Consider the following 24,008-nt stretch of genomic DNA (forward strand, 5'->3'; position numbering starts at 1 on the left):
CTCTTCTACCTGATAGGTTTAAATTTCTATTATTTATCAACGTGTAATGAATTCAGAATTCAACTTTGAATCTATATAATATCAATGCGTAATAAAGTCAGAATTCTAAGGTGAATTTCTATAAACAAACGAAGGAGCCCAAACCATTCACATTTGGTTGAGAGCAGTAGAAGATGGATATTTGTAACATTCCATCACTTTTATGGGCATTACTTTTACTCATTTCTTTTTCCATTCTATGTCTTAGTTCCTCCCCATTTTCTTCTACCCTTTAATTATCAAACTATCGACATCCTCGTCTCAGAAATGATTTTGATCAAGAGGCTCTCCTTGGACTTTTGTCTGCAAGCACCTATGATCCATCTCAATTGTTAACCAATTCGTGGAAAACAACGTTTTTTTCTACGAGTTGAGAGGTTTCATATGCAGTCAGCGTAGACATAGTGGTTTCACTCAATGTTTCATCCAAGGAATTGCAAGGTACAATCTCTCCTCTTCTCAATAATCTCTCATTTCATAGAATGGTTGACCTTTCCAATAATAGTTTTCATGGTCGCATTCCCTCTCAATGCAAAAGTTTGTTTTGCTTAGAGATGCTTTAACTATATATGAATTAACTCCACAGTTCTATTCTGCCCATTCTTGGCCATTGTCGTAGTTTACGAATCATCTCTATGCACTCTAACGAGTTCATAGGAAACATGTAGTGGACAACACTTCACTGCCTTATGAAGCAAAATATGAGTATCCTCCTCATTTTCCAACTCCACCATAGCCTTCCAAAGCCTCACAGAGTCAAGAATATTCTACCGCCCCTTCCTCAACACTCGACTCTTGTTAGCACCATCTTGTTCGATCTTTGAAGCTTACATCCACAACTTCACCAAATTGGGGATCGCCTTTACACCACATATAATGACAGCTTTGGCTTCTTCTGGACTCAACAATTTGCAATCCTCCAACCATACATCTTCATTCTTTGGGAATTTTTCACAACCTTTTTAATCAAATGTCGTGCATCCTGTATCTTCCCTACAACCTCCTCTATCCTCACCACCATAATCCAACCAGGAGGATGTTTCGGGTTAGTATGAGTAACCAACTTGAGCAACAATCTGCCCTTTTTAACTTCCAAAATCTCTACATCGCTGGTAATTTTCATACTCTTGAGATCAATCAGATACCCATTAAGATCTACGACGATCAATCCTGAAACTAAATTAGAGAGCCTATTGAGCTTCAAAGACAACACAGTTTGTCTCCCCTCTCCAACAGTCGTGAGATGAGTCACCAATGTTTGCGCCCACAGTGTCTCTGTGCCACCTGCAACCCTGTTTTTGGGATCCAATGCACTAACATGCTCCTTCTCTTACCTGACATTCTCCAACAATGTATCTGGAATGGGAACAAACTCTCAAACCTTCTTTTTTTTTTATCGAAGTGAATAATCCCCAATCTCTGGTATGATGTCCCACTCCTCAGTGGAGAGCGTATACAATTTCCTCTTAAGATTTGCAAATTGTTCTGTAATTTTCAGGTTTGAGGCTTTGTACTTCTCAATATCCTATGTTTCAACCTTGCCTCCCGCCAGTCCTTTCCGTGAGAGTCCATTCTTTAATCAATGCTCTCCCAAACGACATCAACTTCCTTGTCATCGTCATCGTATTCGGCAAAGGCAAACAATTCCACATCGTTTCCCTGAAATTCATCGAACTGTTGGTTCTCATCAGATCCCTTCTCGTCGTCTACTTCTTCCTCCTCTTCAACACCCACGACACTAACACCAGCCTTGCCCTACCCTTTGCCTACTGTCGTGCCGCCTATGGTGGTGGCAGATCGGTCTAGGGTGGGCCTCACAGGCCCGATATTAGACCGTGTGGTGAACATCGTGGCCCCTCGGGCCAACTGAAGTCTTGATGTGATAAGAAATTTCTACTGATTAAGATATTTTCTTCACTTCCTCATTCTTGTTGATCTTATTCAATGGCCGATCATTTGTGTTTAAATTGGAAATTACTATATATGGATATTTTTTTCCTTTTAGATACTATTACATCTTTCTATCCAGTTAAGTTTATTCAAACCAATAGAATATTTCATAAATTTGTAGGTGCATTACAAACGTTAAAGGTATGCAATCTCTCAACTAGGAAACATTCGTGGCCTTGGAAATTTCAAAAATTTACACTAGATTTTCACATGGTTATCTTTGGACTCTTTAATGATGACCTTGTGAGTAAAAAAGTGGTTTATGGTCTAGTTTACCACCAGATGGCACACAGATGATGATTTTTCTAAATTGATTCCTGTCTAGGAGGAGATGTTTTTCCTTTGTTTCACCTAACACATAATGCATATAACCTTATTTATTTATTGCTTTTCCAACTCGCACAGTTGAAAGAAAATAAATCCCCTTGGGAGTTGCAAAGATATAACTGCTTAAGGCATAATGAATTGGAAAGTAGTAGACACTAACTTTTGCACACTAAAAAACTATGTTCATTTGAACATATATTGACCAAAGGCCATTTCAGCATAGTTGAAAGAAAATAAATCAAAGATCTAACTTCTTAAGGCACAAATATTTGGAAGGTTATAGAAATTCACTTTTGCACCCTAAAAAACTAGGTTTATTTGATCATACATTGACCAAAGGCCATTTCAATAGAATAAGAACTTGAAAGAAAATTGCAATCCTGAGAATATTAACTCTAACTCTAGTAGATTGTACAACATATCACATAACTTGATGTCACTTGTTTAAATCGCAATCGAGGATCACTGCATTGGATTAGTTCTGAAATCTTGAAGCGAAATATATAACCAAATATATTATTATAATGAATGTGTTTGTTTTATAGGGCTTCTCATTCCATTTCTTTTCAATAGTGTGTCTGTTAGCTCTGCTACAGTTTGCAACATTGGATGGATTAAATCAGGTCAGACAGTGCTGGTTTGGGTTGCAAAGGGTTTGCAGTTGTCTATTGGATCCTTCCTCTTTCATTTTCATTATGCCCTTATAACTCTCGTTGTCCCCGTTTCTTCCTTCCCTTTCACTCTCCTTATTCTTCCTAACTTCATTATTTGAGTTTGCCTTCATAAACCATATAAAACCCCCGATAATGTTACCTTTTCCCTTATCACTCCGCTTGCACCCTTATGGCTCCCCATTCCTCCTTTTTACACAAAACCCTGCCTAAACCCTTTAGTTTACCGACTCCCGGGCATTTTTGTGTTTTAACATTATTAAACCCTGTATAACCCATTTTTCCTTTGGTCCCGGGCACGAAGCTAAACCTTATAACCTTGCATTATATAACTACGCATATAATAAAATCATTACCCGCTAAGACCATTACCTGTCAACCTCGGAGCACATGTTTATTACCTCTACCATCTGATTGCGCCCGCCTTATCACCCGACAGTGTACGCTTCCCCCGCTTTGCCAACCTACTCGACTGTTAATCCGCGGGGAAGTGGTTTCCTGCCAACCACGTGTCATATTTTAATTGCATCGCATCGTTACATATGGAAACCGCCTTTGCCCGTAAAGCGGTGCGGGGAAACCGCTTACCGCTATTCCAGTACGGTTCCCTGCTCGTTAACCCGTGTTCACCTCCGCCGCCTGATAGTTGTCCGATCATCCATCCCGCGATCAGACGACCCACGATCCTCCTTTTCGCCTACCCCCCCGATAGCCTCTCAGATCAAATATCCATTGTTCATTCACATGATCCGACAGCCCTCATTGCATCTTCTTTGTCATCTCCCGATAGCTCCTTCCGCGCAATCCCCATCGTTGATTTTCATCATCCAACGGCTGGGATTTGTTCCGCTGTTTAATTTTCCTCTCTGTCTTTCATCGCCTCCCGCCAGTTTCCAATGTAATTTTCGTGTTCATAGCAGTCATGTGCGAGCTCGTGGTTAAATACTCAGCGCATTTAATCTGCAACCAACTGCATTTAAAGACAGAATGGCCGAAGGACAGAAAGGACACCCTCGAGCAGTTCAACCATTTAACAGTTATGGAAATGCATTCAAATCATATTTCACCTATTCAGGAAGGACACCAAAGTATAGAAAGAGCCATTTTGTTCATTAAAAACAATAAAACTATATCAGAGACCCATTTCTGGTTGTAAATGTGGTTGGTGGTCAGTTATGACCCCTCCACGCATGGGTTAGCAGAGAAATTTTCTAGTCAACCTCCATATATACCCAGAGGAAAGATGTAATGAGGTTGATGAGTGTTATTTTGTTGTAAGGTTCAAATTTTGGAGATTGTAAATGTTGTGATACCTACAGTGTCTGGTCTTCATTTTCAGCTAATGCAAGCTTCTTTTGCTGTTAATTGCTCACTGTCCACTTCTTCTTCTTGTTCCAGGTTGTGCCTGTTTTGCATTTATTCATGTGATGTTAATGTTTAGCATTAGAGGGGCTGTCATCCCACCTCTGTGTTAGGATTTAGCATGTATCATTGAATTTGTTTGCAGGTTTATGTTATTTTAATGCCAGAGAGCTGTCATCCTGTCTGTGTATTAGAAAACAGATTTACAGACCTTTTAACTGGTTGCAGTCGGCCATCACAGGATCCTGTGCATCTGTTGGTGTGGTTAGTCTTCTCCATCATCACCTTTTATTTAAAACTATGAGTAATTGGTGGTCTAAAGCCTTGTAGTCTGGGGGTGTTCACCCATGTCTGGGGTTAAGCATAGTAGGAGTGGTTATCTGGCTTGAATATGCAACATTTCTTTCATTCATCCACCATTTATCTAACATTTTGTTGAGTTTGTAATGTTCCCAAGCATCTCTGATATACAACCTAGGAGATTTCCTTGGGGTGATAACATTAATTGGCACCATTGTCGGGGATCGAGAATTGAATCTCAGCTTCCCTGGGAAAATGACACAGCTTCAAGGTTTGATGATAGACAAGGTTTGAACACAGTTTTTAGTTGTAATCATCTATCTTGCGACTCCATTGGAGGAATACCATCCTTTGGCGACTCCACATTGAAGTTCTGGCTCAGTTTGTGAGAAATACTTGAAGAAATCCTCATAAATTACCTGTTGAATCAATGCTTGAACCTGAGAAGACTGTCAAATCGAAGAAAGCATCACAGAAAGGGGCATTAGGATCAGGTAAGCCTAATAAATCTCATTCATCTCTGAAAGATAAAGTTATTGCTGAAGATTTACAGATTGAAGATTTAGAGCACAACACTGTTAATAAGGAAAAACCTTCAGAGATTAGTTCAGCCCCTTGTGCAGTTAGTTCCCCTTTGAATCTCAGTCCAAAGAAAGCTTCCCATTCAATCCAAAACATCCCTTTATCTCTGCCATCCATCACATTAATCCCTACCATTCAATCTGCTAGTATTCTTCCAAATATTCCAATCATGGCAGGACAGCAAGCACCTACGAGGATAGAAAGAATTGTAGCTGCCAGATATGGACCATTGGTGTTGCCCGTGCCTTTAAATCCTATACCTGTGGGGGAATATCAAAAATACATGCCTAAAGTCACTGGTACAGAGGGAGTAACAACAGAAGAACACCTTGAAGCTTTTTACAGTTATGCTGATAATTTAGATATAAGTGAAAATGATGTGTGGATGAGAGTTTTTGTCCAGAGCCTTGACGGAGAGGCTAGGAAGTGGTTTAGAGAATTACCCCAGAGATCAATAACAGATATTGAAGCATTATATGATGTGTTTTTGAAGAAATGGGGAGATAAAAAAGACTTTCTGTATTATCATACTGAGTTTGGTAATCTGAAGAGGGAAAATGGTGAATCTTTGCCTAATTTTAATAAAAGATTCAATCGAATGTATAGTAAGATACCAGCTGAGGTAAAGCCTACTCCTACCTCTACCAAAATAACATATGCCAATGCTTTTGACTCTGATTTCTGCTTGTTGTTGAGAGAAAGGAGATGTGCTACTTTAGCAGACATGTAGGATGCAACCTTAGAAGTAGAATCTAATATCATGGTTGCAGAGAAACTAAAAGGTCAAGCTGACAGGAGGAGGTAGAGAGGTCAGGCTTCTACTTCTTCTGCATCATCTTCAGAGCCTAAATTAGAAAAAATGACTAAGATGATAGAGTCATTGGCTGCTGAAATTTTTAAGCTGAAAGTTGAACAGAATTCAGGGAAAACAAGGCAGCAAAACACATTTGCTCCAAGAAACCCAAATCCTTTCAGAAGAGAAAATGGGAAGTTACAAATTATGCAGAGGGGTGAAGAAACAAAGGAAGAATAGAAATTTAAATCTCCCTTCCAAAATGTAGTCATGGAGGAGGAACAATTTGAAGAGAATGAGGATGAAATTCACTACATGGAAGATAAAGGCAGCGTTGCATTTTTGACATTGGCTGAGTATGAACGATCATTGCTATAGGAACAAGACAGTCAAGAATGGGATAGAGAAGTTGTCCTACAAGCTGAACAGCAGCAGAGGTATAACTTGAGATCAAATGCAAAAAATGTCAAAGAGAATCCTGCCCAAAGAGCTGTTGTCCAAACAGAACCACAAAATATCAAGCAGAGAAGAACATCAGTTGATCCAGTCATCCTCAAAGCTCCAGTTCAAGAGGTAAAAAGTTTTGATAAGCTACTCTCCTCTTTTAGCTTTGAGTCAGAGGTCCAAAAATTGAAAATATCTGTGCCTCTGGTTGAGTTGGTGAAGAGTGAAATATTTAGGAAGCCTATCCTTGAAGCCCTTGAGCTAGAAACCAAACAAACCTCCACTGACTCTGTTAATTTGCAAGATGACAAGCCTGCCATTGTGCTTAGTCCCATGATTGAACTTGCTGATAATAATTCTCCATCTTTTTATGTCTCATTGACCATTCATGACAAAATCCTCCACAATTACCTGCTAGACACAGGGGCCAGCCACAATTTAATGCCTAAAGCTGTCATGGAAGAGTTAGGCCTTGATATCACTAGACCCTATCATGATTTATTTTCTTTTGATTCAAGGAAGGTGAAATTTCTTGGATTGATTAAAGATTTGGCCATTACCTTAACTCAGCTGCCTGTGAAGAGTATGATGATGGATATTGTGGTAGCAGATGTCCCTCCTAAGTTTAGCATGCTACTGTCTGTAGGGTGGATTAAGAGACTAGGTGGGACATTACAAAATGATCCATCTTATGCAACTGTCCCAGTTTTTGGAGTAGAAAGTAGGAGATTATATAGAGAAGCACAGTTGGCATACATCATCAGTGATGAGAAGAATCATACTAATCATCCCATTTATGCAGTGGACACTGATTTTGGAGCATGTATTCTCCAAATAGAAGAATCTTAGAAGGCCAAAATGCAGCTTAGGAAACCAATAGTTCAGGCCGAGGAAAAGCAAGGAAGTTAGATTTGGGAGGTGTTTTTTGATGGAGCATGTTCCAGGGAAATTGCAGGAGCAGGGGTGGTGCTAGTTTCTCCAAAGAAAGAAAGCATTCAGCTGTCTTTTAAGCTGGTTTTTCAAGTGACAAACAATATAGCAGAATATGAAGCACTGCTGTTGGGCCTTAATGCAGCCAAAGAATGAGGAATCAAGAATCTGAAGGTGTTTGGAGATGCTGATATGATTATTCAGCAATTAAATAAGACATTTCAAGCAAAGCACCCAAGGTTGAAGGCATATAGAGATGAGGTATGTAGAATCATAGATTCTTTTGATTATTTATGTATTTCATACATTCCTAGAGCCCAAAATCAGCTTGTTGATTCCCTCGCTGTGTCTGCTAGTCTATTTATTCCTCCTATGCCTCCTAGGCTAGTTTATGAAGTCCAAATGAAGTATAGACCATCCTTGCCTGATAATGTCCAGCATTGGAAAGTTTTTGTTGACGATGATGAGATAAATAGGTTCCTTCAAGTCATTGATGAGTTTTCCAAAATGCAAATTGACCAAGAAAATGATGCCTTGTTAGAAAGCCCCCAATCCCAACTTAGAAATAAAATTGGTAAAGACAACATTGTCCAGCTTCCTAGTAACCATATTCCAAAGGGTCTAATTCCTCTAGAAAGACTGTTTGACCAAAATGATGTTCCTTACAAAGCTGCCCAAAAAGAAGACGAATCTGCAGTCTGTAAGCATGATATAGGAAGTTTGGGTTAGCCTAGATATGTAAATTCGTCCACTCATTTATCAGCTGATCAAATTGCTGAATACTGCAATTTAATGAGGCAGTTTGCTGATGTGTTTGCCTGGGAGTATAGTGACCTAAAAACTTATGATAAGAGCATAATTCAGCATAAAATCCCTCTGGAGAAAGACACTATTCCTTTCAAACAGAAGCTGAGACCAATAAATCCTATGCTTCTTCCACTGATTGAAAAAGAAATTAAAAAGTTGCTAGCTGCCAAGATCATTGTCCCTCTCAGGTATTCAAAATGGGTAGCCAATTTGGTGGTGGTAAGGAAGAAGAGTGGAGAAATCAGACTGTGTGTTGATTTCAGAAATTTAAACAAATGCTCCAAGAAAGACAACTATCCTCTACCCAAGATGGAGCATTTGCTGCAAAAGGTCTCAAGTGCCAAAGTAATGTCTTTTTTGGATGGATTTTCAGGCTTTAATCAGATTGCCGTGCACCCAGATGATCAAGAAAAGACTGCACTCACCACTCCTTGGTGCACTTTTATGTATGCTAAAATGCCTTTTGGGTTGATGAATGCTGGAGCCACCTTTCAGAGAGCTATGGATATAGCATTTGTGGGAGAGAAGGATAAATTCATCCTTATCTATCTTGATGACATAACAGTATACTCCAGCAACCATAAAAATCATTTACAACATTTGAAAAAAGTGTTCTTGAAGTGTAGAAGGTTTGGGATTTCAGTCAATCCAAAAAAATCTCAATTTGCTTTAGAAGAAGACAAGCTATTAAGACATGTTGTGTCTGCTGCGGGTGTCTAGATTGAACCAGAAAGAGTCAAAGCAATTCAGACTTTGTCTGTCCCTAGATCAAAGAAGGATATTCAGTGTTTTTTGGGAAAAATAAATTTTGTAAGGAGGTTCATTCCAAATTTTGCTGAACTAGTGAAGCATATTACCTCCATGTTGAGAAAAGGGTCAGAGGTAAGATGGACTGAAACAACAAGAAAATCATTTGATTCCATCAAAAAAGCTATTATGGAGGCTCCCACATTAATAAGTCCAAATTACAACAAGGAGTTTCATATATTTTCATTTGCTTCTGAAGACACCATTGCAGCTGTGTTATTGTAGGCAGATGAAGAAGGTTCAGAGCATCCAGTGGCATTTTCCAGCAAGAATTTGAGGGATGCTAAACTGAGGTATGATATTATTGAAAAACAGGCATATGCTCTTATTAAATCCTTGAAATCTTTCAGAGTTTATATCTTGCATTCAAAGGTAATTGCATATGTACCCTCTGCTGCAATTAAAGATGTCTTGACTCAAACTGATGCTGATGGAAGAAGGGAAAAATGGATTGCTAAAATGATAGAATTTCATATAGAGCTGAAGCCCACCAAGTTGGTCAGAGGTCAGGGGCTTGCCAAAATATTAGCTGAAGAAAATTGTAGGTCTTTAGATATTGATTTCCTGTGCACTATGGCAGAAAATGGTCAGGCAGAAGAAGAGGAAACAACTGAAATAGAGAGAAAGCAGTTAGTGGCCGAAAATCTAGCTTCATGTAACTGGTATGCTAAAATAATTAATTTCTTGCTGAAGCTAGAGATCCCTTCAGGATTTACTCAAAGTCAGGCCAAAACTTTAAAACTTAGAGCAGCAAAGTATTGCATTATGGAAAATCTGCTCTACTGGAGGGATCCATCTGGAATATTTTTAAGGTGTCTGGACAAAGAACAATCAAAAGAAGTTATGCAGTAGTTTCATAACAGCATGTGTGGAGGGCACCATTATTGGAAAACTACAGCCCATAAAATTCTCAGAGCTGGGTACTATTGGCCCACTTTATTTTCTGATGTATTTTTTTTTGTTAAATCTTGTGATAGGTGCCAAAGATTTGAAGGAAAACAACAGTTGAAATCCCTGCCCCTAAAACCAATTTAGGCAAAAGGACCTTTTCAGTAGTGGGGCTTGGATTTTATTGGAGAAATCAATCCACATTCCAATGGCCAACACAGGTGGATATTAGTAGCCACTGATTATTTCACTAAGTGGATTGAAACAATCCATGCAAGGAAGGCTGATCATAATGTGGTTATAAAGTTTTTGACAGAGGATATCTTCAGCAGATTTGGTTTTCCACATAAATTGATCACAGATAATGCAGCAGCCTTCAGGGCAAAAGCACCGGTGGAAATGTGTGATTCAATGGGTATCAAACATGTTCATTCCACCTCATATTATCCACAGGGAAATGGTCTAGCAGAATCCTCTAATAAAAGTCTGATCAAGATAATTAAAATGTTGTTAGAGGACAATAAAAAGAATTGGGATTCAAAGCTCAAGTATGCACTGTGGACTGACAGAGTGACCATTAAAAAATCCACAGGCAATTCTCCTTTCAAGCTAGTATATGGCACCGAGGCTATATTTCTGATTCAGCTAACTCTCCTTGTGGCAAAATTCCTTCAAGAAGAGCAGGATGAGGAAGAAGACATGGCAAAGAGGATCACTAATCTAGTAGAAATACATCAAATTAGAGAATAGCTGCAGCACATCAGAGAAGGATCAAGGAAGCCTTTGACAAGAAGGCAAAAACAAACAATTTTCAAATTGGTGACTTGGTTTTGAAATGGGATGCATTGAAGGAAATGAAAGGCAACCATGGGAAATTTGATGCTTTCTGGACAGGGCCTTTCATCATTTCACAGGTTCAAGGGAACAACACTTTCATATTGAAAAGTATGGGAGGAGAAGCAGTTTTTGATGGCCCAGTTAATGGGCGGTTTTTTAAAGTTTATGTTGTTTAAGGTCTTTGGCCTTAAAGCTATAAATATTGTGTTTTTATCAGTTTTGTGCAGGAAAAGTAGACACCATGCCCAATGGAATACTAGGCATTTTGGCTAATGTGATTTTAGTTGGAAACGCAGTGGTCTACAGGTTCTTGAGACCTCACAGGGAGGATCTCATCCCCAGAAGGATCTAGTGTTAGCTCTGCTACAGTTTGCAACATTGGATGGATTAAATTAGGTCAGATAGTGTTGGTTTGTGTTGCAAAGGGTTTGCAGCTATCTATTGGATCCTTCCTCTTTCATTTTCATTATGCCCTTATAAATCTCGTTGTCCCCGTTTCTTCCTTCCCTTTCACTCTCCTTATTCTTCCTAACTTCATTATTTGAGTTTGCCTTCATGAACCATATAAAACCCCCAATAATGTTACCTTTTCCCTTATCACTCCGCTTTCATCCTTATGGCTCCCCATTCCTCCGTTTTACACAAAACCCCGCCTAAACCCTTTAGTTTACCGACTCCTGGGCATTTTTTTGTTTTAACATTATTAAACCCTGTATAACCCATTTTTCCTTTGGTTCCGGGCGCAAAGATAAACCTTATAGCCTTGCATTATATAACTGCACATATAATAAAATCATTACCCGCCACATCAACCCCGGAGCACATGTTTATTACCTCGACTATCCAATCGCGCCCGCCTTATCACGTGGTGATGTATGCTTCCCCCGCTCCGCCAACCTGCTTGACTGTTAACCCGTGGGGAAGTGGTTTCCCACCGGCCACGTGTCATATTTTAATTGCATCGCATCGTTACATACGGAAACCGCCTTTGCCCGTAAAGCGGTGTGGGGAAACCGCTTACCGCCCTTCCGGTATAGTTCCCCGCTCGTTAACCCATGTTCACCTTCGCCACCCGATAGCCATCCGATCATCCATCCTGCGATCGGATGGCCCACGATCCTCCTTTTCGCCTACCCGCCCGATAGCCTCTCAGATCGAATCTCCACCGTTCATTCACATGATCCGACGACCCTCATTGCATCTTCTTTGTCATCTCCCGATAGCTCCTCCTGCGCAATCTCCACTGTTGATTTTTATCATCCGACGGCTGGGATTTGTTCCGCTGTTTAATCTACCTCTGTGTCTTTCATCACCTCCCTCCAGTTTCCAATGTAATTTTCGTGTTTATAGCAGTCTTGTGCACTCGAAGAAAAAGGGAGCTCGTGGTTAAATACTTAGCGCATTTAATCTGCAACCAACTGCATTTAAAGACAGAATGGCGGAAGGACAGAAAGGAGACCCTCGAGCAGTTCAACCATTTAGCAGTTATGGAAATGCATTCAAATCATATTTCACCTTTTCAAGAAGGACATCAAAGTACAGAAAGAGCCATTTTGTTCATTAAAAATGATCAAACAGTATCAGAGACCCATTTCTGGTTGTAAATGCGGTTGGTGGTCAGTTATGACCCCTCCACGCATGGGTTAGCAGAGAAATTTTGTAGTCAACCTCCATATATACCCAAAGGAAAGATGTAATGAGGTTGATGAGTGTTATTTTGCTGTAAGGTTCAACTTCTGGAGATTGTAACTGTTGTGATACCTGCAGCGTTTGGTCTTCATTTTCAGCTAATGCAAGCTTCTTTTGCTGTTAATTGCTCACTGTCCACTTCTTCTTCTTGTTCCAGGCTGTGCCTGTTTTGCATTTATTCATGTGCTGTTAATGTTTAGCATTAGAGGGGCTGTCATCCCACCTCTGTGTTAGGATTTAGCATGTATCATTGAATTTGTTTGCAGGTTTCTATTATTTTAATGCCAGAGAGCTGTCATCCTGTCTGTGTATTAGAAAACAGATTTACAGACCTTTTAACTAGTTGCAGTCGGCCATCACAGGGTCCTGTGCATCTGCTGGTGTGGTCAGTCTTCTCCATCATCACATTTTATTTAAAACTATGAGTAATTGGTGGTCTAAAGCCTTGTAGTCTGGGGGTGTTCACCCATGTCTGGGGTTAAGCATAGTAGGAGTGGTTATCTGGCTTGAATATGCAACATTTCTTTCATTCATCCACCATTTATCCAACATTTTGTTGAGTTTGTAATGTTCCCGAGCATCTCTGATATATAGCCTAGGAGAGTTTCTTGGGGCGATAACAATGTCCTTGCTCAAATTAGATAAATAGTTTCAATGTTTTTTGTAAAAAGACATCTTATATTTCATTGCTGCACAAAGGAGAATAAATCATACAAGCTACATCATCAGGCCAAAGCTTGAACATGAAATTTCCCCCTCTCTACATAGGCAAGGAGACAACATATACAATGTCAAGAGAATCAACCTTATGGTATCCCATATGCTTCTACTTACCTGCCTAAACACCCATCTGTCTCAAAAGATAAACACTTTCAAGTGAAGGGAGGCGGTAAAAAACAATAGATAACTGAGCAATATCAAGTTCCCAACACGTTCTGTCTACTTTGCATTCCCCAAAAAAATGTTTCAATTGTTTCTGCTTTCTGACAAATCACACAACACTATCCTTATGAAAACTGATTGCCTACATAGAAAGGGAAAACCATAAAGGGCCAAGAGATATCGTCTTCTCAAATGCAACAAGTGTGTTGGATGTTCTTCGAAATTAAACCCAAAATATGCACATCCATGATGGAATTTATCAAGCGCCAAAAATATCTATCTAGCGTAATTGGATAAAATTATAAAGCAACCCTAGAAAATATATCTTGCATCCAAAACCCACATTTGTATTATAAATTATCCTGTATCCAACACCCATATATCCCTCAGGAAATCATGCTGCACCCAAAACCATTATATCGTAATTGAACATAATTGTACAGAAAAGCACACATTGTACAGAAATATATCAATGAATACACATTTATCTATATACCAACCATAATGGAACATAATTATAGAGTAACCAACCTTCGATTTGTTTATCTGGATCTAGAATATCATCTTGGAAGGGAGTATAGCGTCTATGTCTTTCGTTCCTCAACAACTTCATCTTCTCCTCCTTGGGCAACTCAAAGAATATCCTGCTCTGTCTGAATACTGTCTCAAGGAATTCTTCATTGATTCCATGATTTATCACGTAGAAAAACCTGCAATCCAGTGATGCCTGCCATCTCAAAAACATGAATTAGAGAATCAAATAGACGAGAAGCTTTCAATGCAGCTAAGTTGGTGCGAAATCGATCACCTATCTAACAAGAGAAGTCAATTTTTGTAGGTCCGTACTTGAAAAATCTATTCGAGCAAGGGATGAAGCTATTGGATTGTGCATGGTTAAACAACAAGGAGTAGCCAAATGGAAATGGATATAGAAATTGATTTATATTACAGAATTTTATCGTAGATGGAACGCAAGTATCCTTGCTCTAGAGTTTCTCAGGGATAATGCTTTATTGACCTATATAACCACAATGTAAAATGATCAATTGTATCAACTACGACGATGCGTAATAAAACTCCAGCGGGGGGCGATGAACAATCGACACCTACATCCTTCCTGTAACGAGGAGGAGCGATGGCAGTAGTTACAATTAATTACACTGAACTATGTCAAGTTGCAGAACCTCTCAGCAGCATCAACACCTTCTTCGACTGACGATTGAACATGTACGTACGTCGATCCCTGCAATGGATTGAATAAAAGTTTATCACCTCGCTCGCAACTTTTCCATGTGTAAGATTTTAACAGGCCAGAGGTTGACGAAAATGAAGCCAATCCAATGAAGCAAGGGGATTGGCTGGGATGAAAAATGTTTGCTCACCCCAAGCCTGCACTAAAAAACGCTTTCGACTTAATTACAGATTGTTTAGTACAATGCACAATTACATAGTGTTGGTCAATTTGGCATGGCACTTAACATGATGCTTGAGTCTATCGCCTGCTTCAATTCTTTATTATTCCCTATGCAATGTTTGAAAACAAAGTCATTTTAAGGCAACTAAAACAAGAAAAAAGAATTAAAAACAACCAAATAAATATTTATTATTGTGAAATGTTTGTATTAAAAAGTGGATATGGATTTCTTTTGTAAAGATTTTCGACTCTATGATGGAGTTTGTTTTATTCTAATTCTCCTTCTGTAAAGACTTCTAGCTTTACGATGGATTTTTTCTAATAGTCTGAAAACTAATAAAAGTTAAAATATCATTTAAATGGCTTAAGCTAATTAAAAATTTAAGATATTGATTAACTGATATGACATTCTGACTTTGCTTAATAATTTGTAGTAAATATAAGATCAAATACAATTAATATAATACCAATGAATTATCAAAGTACCAACAACATATAATAAATGTAATAAATAAATTAAAAATGAATAACATAAATAATGAATTTATGAATAAATTTGAAAAATATAATTTTATATATGTTGCAAAAATATTTTATTAACAAATATTTAAATTAATTAATAATAAGGATAATATAGTAAAATCATTTTTTTTGGTCAAATAAGAGTGGAGCCTTCTATTAACCGCATGAAAAAATACATATGTTACATGGCTTTACAAAGTAAGGACCAACAAGGGTTGTCCCTATGAAGGGTAGCCAACTACACAACCCGAAATAAACTCGAAACCCTCAACCTGAGGCTTACAAAATAAGTCTCCATCCATGATCCCGTGAGATCCGACGGTCATGAAACACAGACCCGAAAGGAAAGTGATCCAATTTTTATGAATGTTTAGGTCCGGTTTGAAACTTAAGCTTCGATCACTTTTAGAACCCGAAAACCATGCGAAAATGCCCCTGTTGATCTGATGGTCCTCCGAGATATCAGAGCAGAAACCTGCATGGTCTTTACTCTCCTTTTCGGACCCGATGAGGATTGTAAACCACTTATCTAAAAAGCATCAGGTCCGCTTTGGTGGTTAACCTCCGATTACTTTTCCACCCGATGGCCATTCAATTACAAAGGCTGTCAGGATCCGTGGCCAACGACCTACTAAGAGGCCTGTTGTTTACCCAGTGCCTCTCCCCTGTGGAAAGCTTCGTTTTAAGCATTTTTCTTCTCCCTTTTTTTCTTTTTTTTAGATAAATTTTTTGAAAATCAATGGTTAAGAATGGCTTACACTTCCACTTTCTCCTGCTTCCACTAATCTTCCTTCTTGTTCAGTCCTGAAAGTATGGAAGTTTTCCATGTCTTTGTTCGCTTGTCTTTGACAATCCTCACGCAATTTCCCCAAGGGTGTTGAATCCCATGCATACCTATTGTAACTTTCTTTACAAAACACTCCTTCATTCGCCAGACGATCAGCTAGCATATTGGATTTTCTCTTCACATGAACAAAGCTGGTCGTTCTCAGGGTTTGTAGGTGGGAATGAATGCGTTGAAAGACCTACAAAAGTCACCAATATTTTTATACTTTTCTAGGTGCTTTTCCATTGCAGATTTGCTTGGCCGCATTAAGAACCAATTCTGAGTCAGCTTCAATGATGGCATTATGAGAATTTGACTCGATTAGTATTTCCAAGCACTGCTCTAAGGCCATGAGCTCCGCCATGTTATTTGTAGCAGTTCCTAGATGACTATGAAAGATGTCCTTTATGCACCCCTGCTCATCTTTGATGACCCTGCCAAAACTAGCCATCCCTAGGTTACCTTTAGAGGCTCCATCTATGTTAATTTTCAAGAAACCATGAGGAGGAGGTTGCCAAAAGTCTTTACCAACATTTATCTGGCTCACATCCTTGTGTATGCTCTAGGGAACTAGCGAATGGAGACCCAACTGCAGTAGTATACGAGTGTCCTAGGGCAGAGTCGGGTTCTCAGGAGGTCTCCCTAACATGGCACCAACAATATCTTTGAGCTGTCTTAATATCTGTGCAATAGTGTTCTGGGTTGAGCCAGTTTTTCTCTTGAAAATCTTGCGATTGCGTTCTTTCCAGATGTCCCAGATTAAGAAGCCTGGAACCAAAGTCCAAGTGTTGTTGATGAGCTCATTTCCTGAGAAGTTTCTTCTCCAATTCCTCAAAGTGTTGGTAATACTGAGGCCATCCTTATTAGTTTGCCTGAAGACTGAGGCCACCCAATCCCACAAGGTTGAGGTGAAAGGGCAAAGGTTGAGTAAGTGTTCCATTGTCTCCTCTTGTGTACCACACAGATAGCATTTGGATGGGCCAACAAAACCTTTCTTCAGAATATTTTCCCAAGTTAGAATTTTCTTTTGTTGAACCAACCACATGAACAACTTTATTTTCATCCAATGCGGGTTCTGCCAAAGGTCCTTCCATGCCTTATCAGGATTTTGATAATCACACCCTATGGCTATCTGCTTGGCTTCTTTGAGGTTAAAGTTACCTTCTGTGTTTCTTCCCCATCTTAGTTGGTCAGACGAGGATGAAACCAAAATCTTCCTTTGTTCCAAGTCCATAGCAAGAGAGTTTGCCTGAGCTTTCAAAGGGCTCTCTTCCCTGTAGCCTAGATCCTTCCAAGTTCTCCATTTGCTATTGTTCCTTACCTGATCCCAGAAGTCACTTACCATGCATAAACCTTTGTTGTTAGTGTCATTCTTGAGATCAGTTAGTTCTTCCCTAAACAGGTTTGGTTCTTGCTGCTAGTTATCCTCCCAGAATCTTGCCAGATTCCATCTTGGATCTCCCAGAAGTTGTGGTACTGGACAATGCCTCTATTTTCCCAAGAAATATTCCAAATGTGGGAGCCCTTTGATAAGCCCATACATTCGAATATGATCCCTCTCTTACCAATTATTTTCATATTTCTGTTTCCAAAGCTTGGTCCATGGGGTTGTCGATTCCTTGAGCCACCTCCACCAAAGCTTTGCACCCGAAACTCTGTTAAGGGTTTCGGGGTCATGAAGCCCCAAACCTCCATGGGCCTTAGGTTTGCAGAGCTTATCCCAAGCTACCAAAGCCCATTTCTTTTTCTCTTCCCCTTTGCCCCAAAGAAAATCTCTTTGAATGTTCCTGATCTGTTGCAAAACTCCTTTAGGAACAGGAAGAGCTGACATCATGAAAATGGGTATGGCCTGTAGGACAGCTTTTGTGAGCACAAGGCGCCCTGCTAAATTTAAAGATCTGCATGTCCATTTCTAGATCCTATCCTGAAGTTTGTTAATGACCAGCTCCCACACTCCCCTGCTTAGAGGTTTGTCTGTAAGGGGCATTCCAAGGTACTTAGAGGGTAACTGATCCCTTTGGAACCCTAGAATTCTGGTAAGGTTTCTCTGAATAGCAATGTATGTGTTAAAAAAGAAAACTTTTGATTTTTCAAGGCTTACCTCTGTACCAACGTCCATAGCAAAGTCATTTAGGATTTGTTTAAAAGCTTTGGCTTCCTTTACCATGGGAATGCCCTGCAGCATAGTGTCATCCACAAATTGTTGGTGAGTTGAAGCCGCTCCATCTGTGGTGAGTTTCAAACCCTGGATTCTTCCCTCAGCACTTGCCATTTTTATCGCTTTTCCTAGCCCTTCCATCATGAGCACAAAGAGGAAGGGGGAGATCAGATCTCCTTGTCTTAGTCCCCTAGAAGGCATGAAGGTTCTTGAGGGAGGGCCATTAAGCAGGATTGAAAATTGGCCATGGTTGCAAGGGCCATGACCCATGTGATCCAATTATGGTCAAAACAATAATCTTTCAGCACTGCCCTGATGTAAGACCAACTTAGATTGTCATAAGCTTTCGCTAGGTCAAGCTGTATAATCATACCAGCTTACTTGTTTCTCTTCAGAGAGTGTACCATCTCATGAGCTTGTATGATATTGTTGAGAATCTGTCTTCCTTCCACATAACCAGTTTGCTCATCTGAGATAAAAGTTGGAAGAAGGGGCTTGAGTTTGTTAGCGATCACTTTGGAAATAATTTTGTACACCACATTACATAAAGCTATGGGTCTGAATATGTCCAGTGTGATGGCTTTTCCCTGCTTCGGAATCAAAGCTATGAAAGAGGAATTGAGAGCCTTCAAGATCGATCTGGATTTTCTTGAGTCTTCCGTTGCATCAAGGATGTCTTATTTGACTGTTTTCTAGCATGCTTTGAAAAAGTCCACATTGAAACCATCCAGGCCAGGAGCTTTCCCATTTTTCATCTAGTTGATAACTTCCCTGACCTCATCTTCAGATACTTGCCTATTGAGATTATGATTGTCTTCCCTTGTTACAAGCTTGGGAATGTACCTTGTGAATTTGTTAATAAACTGTGACCTATCTAAGAGAGGCTCCTTTGCAATGCTAAGGAAGTGTTGTAAAGTACATATTCCATTTCTTTGTGGGTTACGAGCTCTTTCCCTTGAGAATCTTTGAGTTTTAAAATTCTGTTATGTGACCTGTGACTCAAAGTTAACTTATGAAAAGACTTTGTGTTTCTTTTCCCTTCTCTAATCCATTGTACTCTCGATTTTTGTATCCGGAAAATATCCTCTTGCCTGCACCTATCATCCCATTCCTTCTGAAGAGCATTAGCTTGAGTTTTCCTGTCCTCGGTAAATCCATCTGTGATCATAAGCTGATTAATCCCCTGAAGTTTTTGTTCAACTTCTTTTTTGGCTTTGAAAATGTTACCAAACTGTTTTTTGTTCCAATCTTTGAGTTTGACTTTGATGTGTTTAAGTCTTTGTTGTAGCATGTACATTTTAGTGCCTTGAAAGGGCAACTCTTCCATCCACCATTTATTAATATTGCTGGTGAAGTCAGGGTGAGAGAGCCAGACATTTTCAAACCTGAGAGGTTTGTTCCTCGGTGTACCCATAAAAGTGGCTTCTGTTAGAGTCGGTCTGCTTAGCCCTCCATCAGAGATCAAAACTCTTTATGCATTTCATTTTTAGGTGTCCCGCTCCATTCATTCAACTGCATTCCGCTAGGGGCATGCCATGATCTGATGGAGAAGGTCATGCTAGTCATTTCCTCTCATGTCTGGCTCCTGTTGGCTTAGGTCTTTTGTCAATGATCACCAAAGTCCATGATAGTCAAGGTTTGTTCCTCTAATGGAAAAAAGTCATTTTTGGTCATTAGGTCTAGGGATTAAATCAATTTGGTCTTTAAATATGTCCAGTAAAGCCATGCAGGCCAGAGTGATGCCCTTGTAAAGTAATGATTCACAGAGTTTCATCGTCATATTGATAAACTTAGAACAATGTCATTGGTGATAAAATTTTCAAAAAGATCAACATTTGATTTCTCCAGGCGCAGTCATGGTTTCCGTGGCCAAATGCCCTGTCATGCAATCCCTGCAAAGAGTGTCAAAAATTTCATCATTTGAGCTAAAATTTCAGAGGAAAAGTGAAAATCAGGGTTTTTTTAAAGTCAGTGAAAAAGTGTCAAACATAACATTAGAAAGTGGGTTTTTTGAAAAAGCAAAAATGTAACCCATCACTTCCAAATTTTTATATACAAACTCCCACCTAAATCCAAGTTATTGTGCAATCTAAGGTAGAAGGAAAGCATTGAAAAGTTGTGGGTGTGCAAGAGCGTAATTTGGAGCAGTTTGGAGGAAGTTTTAGGGGCGCGGTGCACACAGGCAGGGGCATGGCGCACACACAGGGCGCGGCGCACACAGAGCTCGCCCGCGGTACAAAGTTATAACTAGCGCGACGCACACCCAGAGCGCGGCACACTGGGTTTTGCGCCCAGCGCACACAGACAAAGGGCCAGAAACAGTTCCAAAATCCCTCAAATATTTTGTGAAGCCCATTAAATTTCAAGGTAGGCTCGAAACATCACTTGTTCATCAAATTTTATGAGTGATATGGTGGTTTTATGCCTGTGATTGAATGCAACAAATTTCATAAATTCAACCACAAGAAAACACCAAAAACCAATTGATGCTAGGGTAACGGGTTGTATAAGTGTATGTTGATGCCAAGGCTCTATTTTTCCTGCCCTACCACTTTTCCTTATTCCCCTGTGCCATTTTTCCTATTATCACTACCCTAACACTACCAAACTCGTATTCCCTTTCCCCTCCTCCTATTGGTCAATAAAGACCCCAAACCCTAACCTATCAAAATACCCAAAACCCCTACATATCCCTAAATAAAATTCTCCCTATAACCCCTATTCCCATTACATTACTCCCCTCCTAATACTCCCTTTGTTTCATTGTTTGCCTTGGTGGCAGATATCACAACAACACCTAGTTTCACCATCATCAAAGGGCAGTCCAAGCACAGTACATAAACAATAGTCATGGCATCTGAGGGTTCATCAGAGTATGAGGTGGAAACTCACAGTGATACAACTTTAGGAGAACAGGCCCCCAGGAGACATCACAGGAGTGGAAAACATGTTAGGGATGAGCCAACACCCTCACTGAATTGTAGGCATGCCCTCTTGCTATGTCATGTTTCCAGCACCTAGCATGTTTTGAGTTTTTTCAAAGGGTGGCAAATGTTAGAGTTCATCATGAGTTGGCCCGTCTTTTTGTGCTTCATCTACATGGAGGTCAGTCTATCTTGGCTGGGGTCACCTTCACATTGACACCCGAAACTATCTCAGGGGCAACAAGCATACCAAATGTTGGAGAACAGTGGCATAAGAAAAAGAAGGTGGATAGGCATCATTATGAGCCTTACATTAAGGCTAGTTGTTTGAGGCATATCACAAGAGTCTTCCCATTCAGATTTTTGAAAGATGAGTATGCTCCGCTCATGAAATTGATCATGAAGTACTTCAGTTGTGACGGGAGGTTTTCTCGCCTATATTCCTATCACATCAGGTTGCTCATGCACTTTACCAGAGTGAGGATGATGAACCTCCCATTTTTCATTTGTGGGAACATAGAGAGGATGAAAAATTTCATGCAGCATAAGACCCCTCAGCAGCAGCTCAACAATGTTTATCACTTTGCTCTTATACGGATTTTGGTGGATCATCAGTTGGGATTGTAGGGCATTGCTTGGGAGGACTTCATCTCCCGTGAATTCTTCAGCACTCCACAGGTAGTATCAGAGGCAGAGCATGAGATAGGTGGTCCTTCACATTAGTATGAGCGCCACGAGACTTCTACTATGCCAGTATTCATCACCTATTAGAGAGGCAGTAGACATTTGTTTGCAGCAGCAAAGCGAGTGTTATCTCCACCCGGGGTGGAAGGGGCCTTGATTCTGACATCAGCATCACAGGAGCAGGGTAGAGGTAAGGAGCCAGTGTAGGAGGAAGGGCCATTAGGTGAACGAGAGGCCGAATTCGCTCTCCTTCATGATGATGAGACAGATACAGAACCAACAAATGCAGAGCTTAGAGAGATTGCCCAGGAGCAGCAATCAGTGATTGAGGCCTTATCCCTTGACTTGGAGAGGGCTAAGTGGAACATGAAATACCTAGAGTAGAGGAACAAACAGCTGGAGGATCAGCGGGCGATCATGGAGCTACAAAACATTCGTGAGCATCGCCAAGCTGCACAAAGAAGAAGAGTTGAGCTCACGTCATTGGAGAAAGAGATCAATGAGGATCGGGAGGCCAATCTCGAGAGAGTCAACTTTCATTTGGAGAGGCTGCTAGACAAGGCTGACAAGGACCATGCTTTGCTGAGACACATGGCTTATCATTACAGGACACAAAATATGAGTGCAAAGGCCCGGATAAGGAGCTTGAAGGCAAAATTGAGCAAAGCAACATAATAGGAAAAAGAGGCAAAAGAGCAAGATCGGCTTCGAGTCTTGGCTGAGGCTTCTTTGGCACAGCATAGCACCCCATAGAGAAACTCTAGCCCAATTTCAAGGAATTTGGGGAAATTTTGGTCACATGACAAATTTTTGGGCAAAACAAAGGTTTTTTCTGCTAAAAATTAGGAGCTCCAAATGAAGAATGGTTTGCATTTTTGGATTCAGCATGAAAAATCACGACTACTGGTGCCTGGACAAGAAATTTTGGCAAGATCTGAGTCTCCAGGAGGTCAAAAACACCCAAAAAATGACCTCTCTGCCCCTATTTTGACACACAAGAAGCAGTCTTGGGAGAATGAAGATTTGGAGGGGAAAATGAGCACCAAATTCGGAAATTCCAGTTGGGTTAGAAAGTAGACAGGATAGGCTTTCCAACAAACACACTTGGTCACATTTTGGACTCCTACAAGTGCCTCCAAACAGGCTCCAAAGTAGCGCGGCGCACAAAGAAAATGGCGCGGCGCACACAGGAAAAATTGCCAAATTTGCTTCCATTTCGCGAAATTTCAATTCGCGACTTCTCCAAGTGGGCCTGCTCATCTACATTTCGGTTTTTTGGCACCTAAGGCGGCATTTAAAGTATTTTCTCTCCAGATTGGATTCTATCCAGGTGGCGAAGGAAGGCAAATGGTCACCCAAGCCATTTGTCATGTTTGTAACGCTGCACCTGTAGCTGATGGTTGGCTCTTCACCTCCATTTTGTAATGATTCGAGTAACTCCCCAACCCTTGGGCATTCTATCTCTTCATGGCACATTCTATATATTGTATGCAAGCTATTTGCAAAGGGTTGGTTGGCTTGTAACTTCTGGGAGACTGTGGGAAAGAAACTCTGCTTCTTCACTGTATATTTTTGGCAGAGAATTAATGAAAGGCCGCGCCTCTGTTTCATGAGATTCATGTGGTTGTGAGTGTAGCAAATTTGTCTCTTATGTTTCATATGTATTTTGTGATGTTTCATAGTTCAATTCATATTCATTTCCAATGAAATTTTTTGAGTTAGATAAGGTAGAATTCAATTTTATTGCTCTGCCTGTGGGAAAATTTCATGTTCAGTGTTCTTCTTCTGTTGAAAAGGATTCATGTACTTATGCCCTTTTCACTCTCCTGAGCAATCTCTCTATTCCGCGTTATTTAAAACTAAATTGCTACACTTTCCGCCTGCCTTGCCTCACGAAGTAATCTGTGCCTTTGTATTAAATTCTCTGTTCTTTGCTGGCCGTTGGTCCCATACCATCCCAGAAGCTCAGTCATTCATAAAAATTGTTTCTTGTATCCCTATTCACTTACTAGCCTAAGGTCAATACTTCACTGTAAGTCATCTCAGACCGTTTTTTGCTTATTTATTCACTGAGCGTGACTCAGAGAGAGCCCTCTCCTGTTCTGGTAGGGCTAGCTACCAAACTGAGCGTGGTTTGTGGTTACCCTGAATTTTGCCTTCCTTCAGCCTAGG

At 40.1% G+C, this 24,008-nt stretch overlaps 1 pseudogene; it reads right to left on the reverse strand.

Annotated features, from left to right (window-relative positions):
• Positions 1-659: 659 nt before the first annotated feature.
• LOC149169635 (protein STABILIZED1 pseudogene) lies at positions 660-16,434 on the reverse strand (annotated as a pseudogene).
• Between the last annotated feature and the right edge of the window lie 7,574 nt (positions 16,435-24,008).

The sequence above is a fragment of the Pinus tabuliformis genome, chromosome 4_2, assembly GCF_031772625.1.
Source record: "Pinus tabuliformis cultivar Carrire ecotype Pingquan chromosome 4_2, CPIR1, whole genome shotgun sequence".
Lineage (NCBI taxonomy): Eukaryota > Viridiplantae > Streptophyta > Pinopsida > Pinales > Pinaceae > Pinus > Pinus tabuliformis.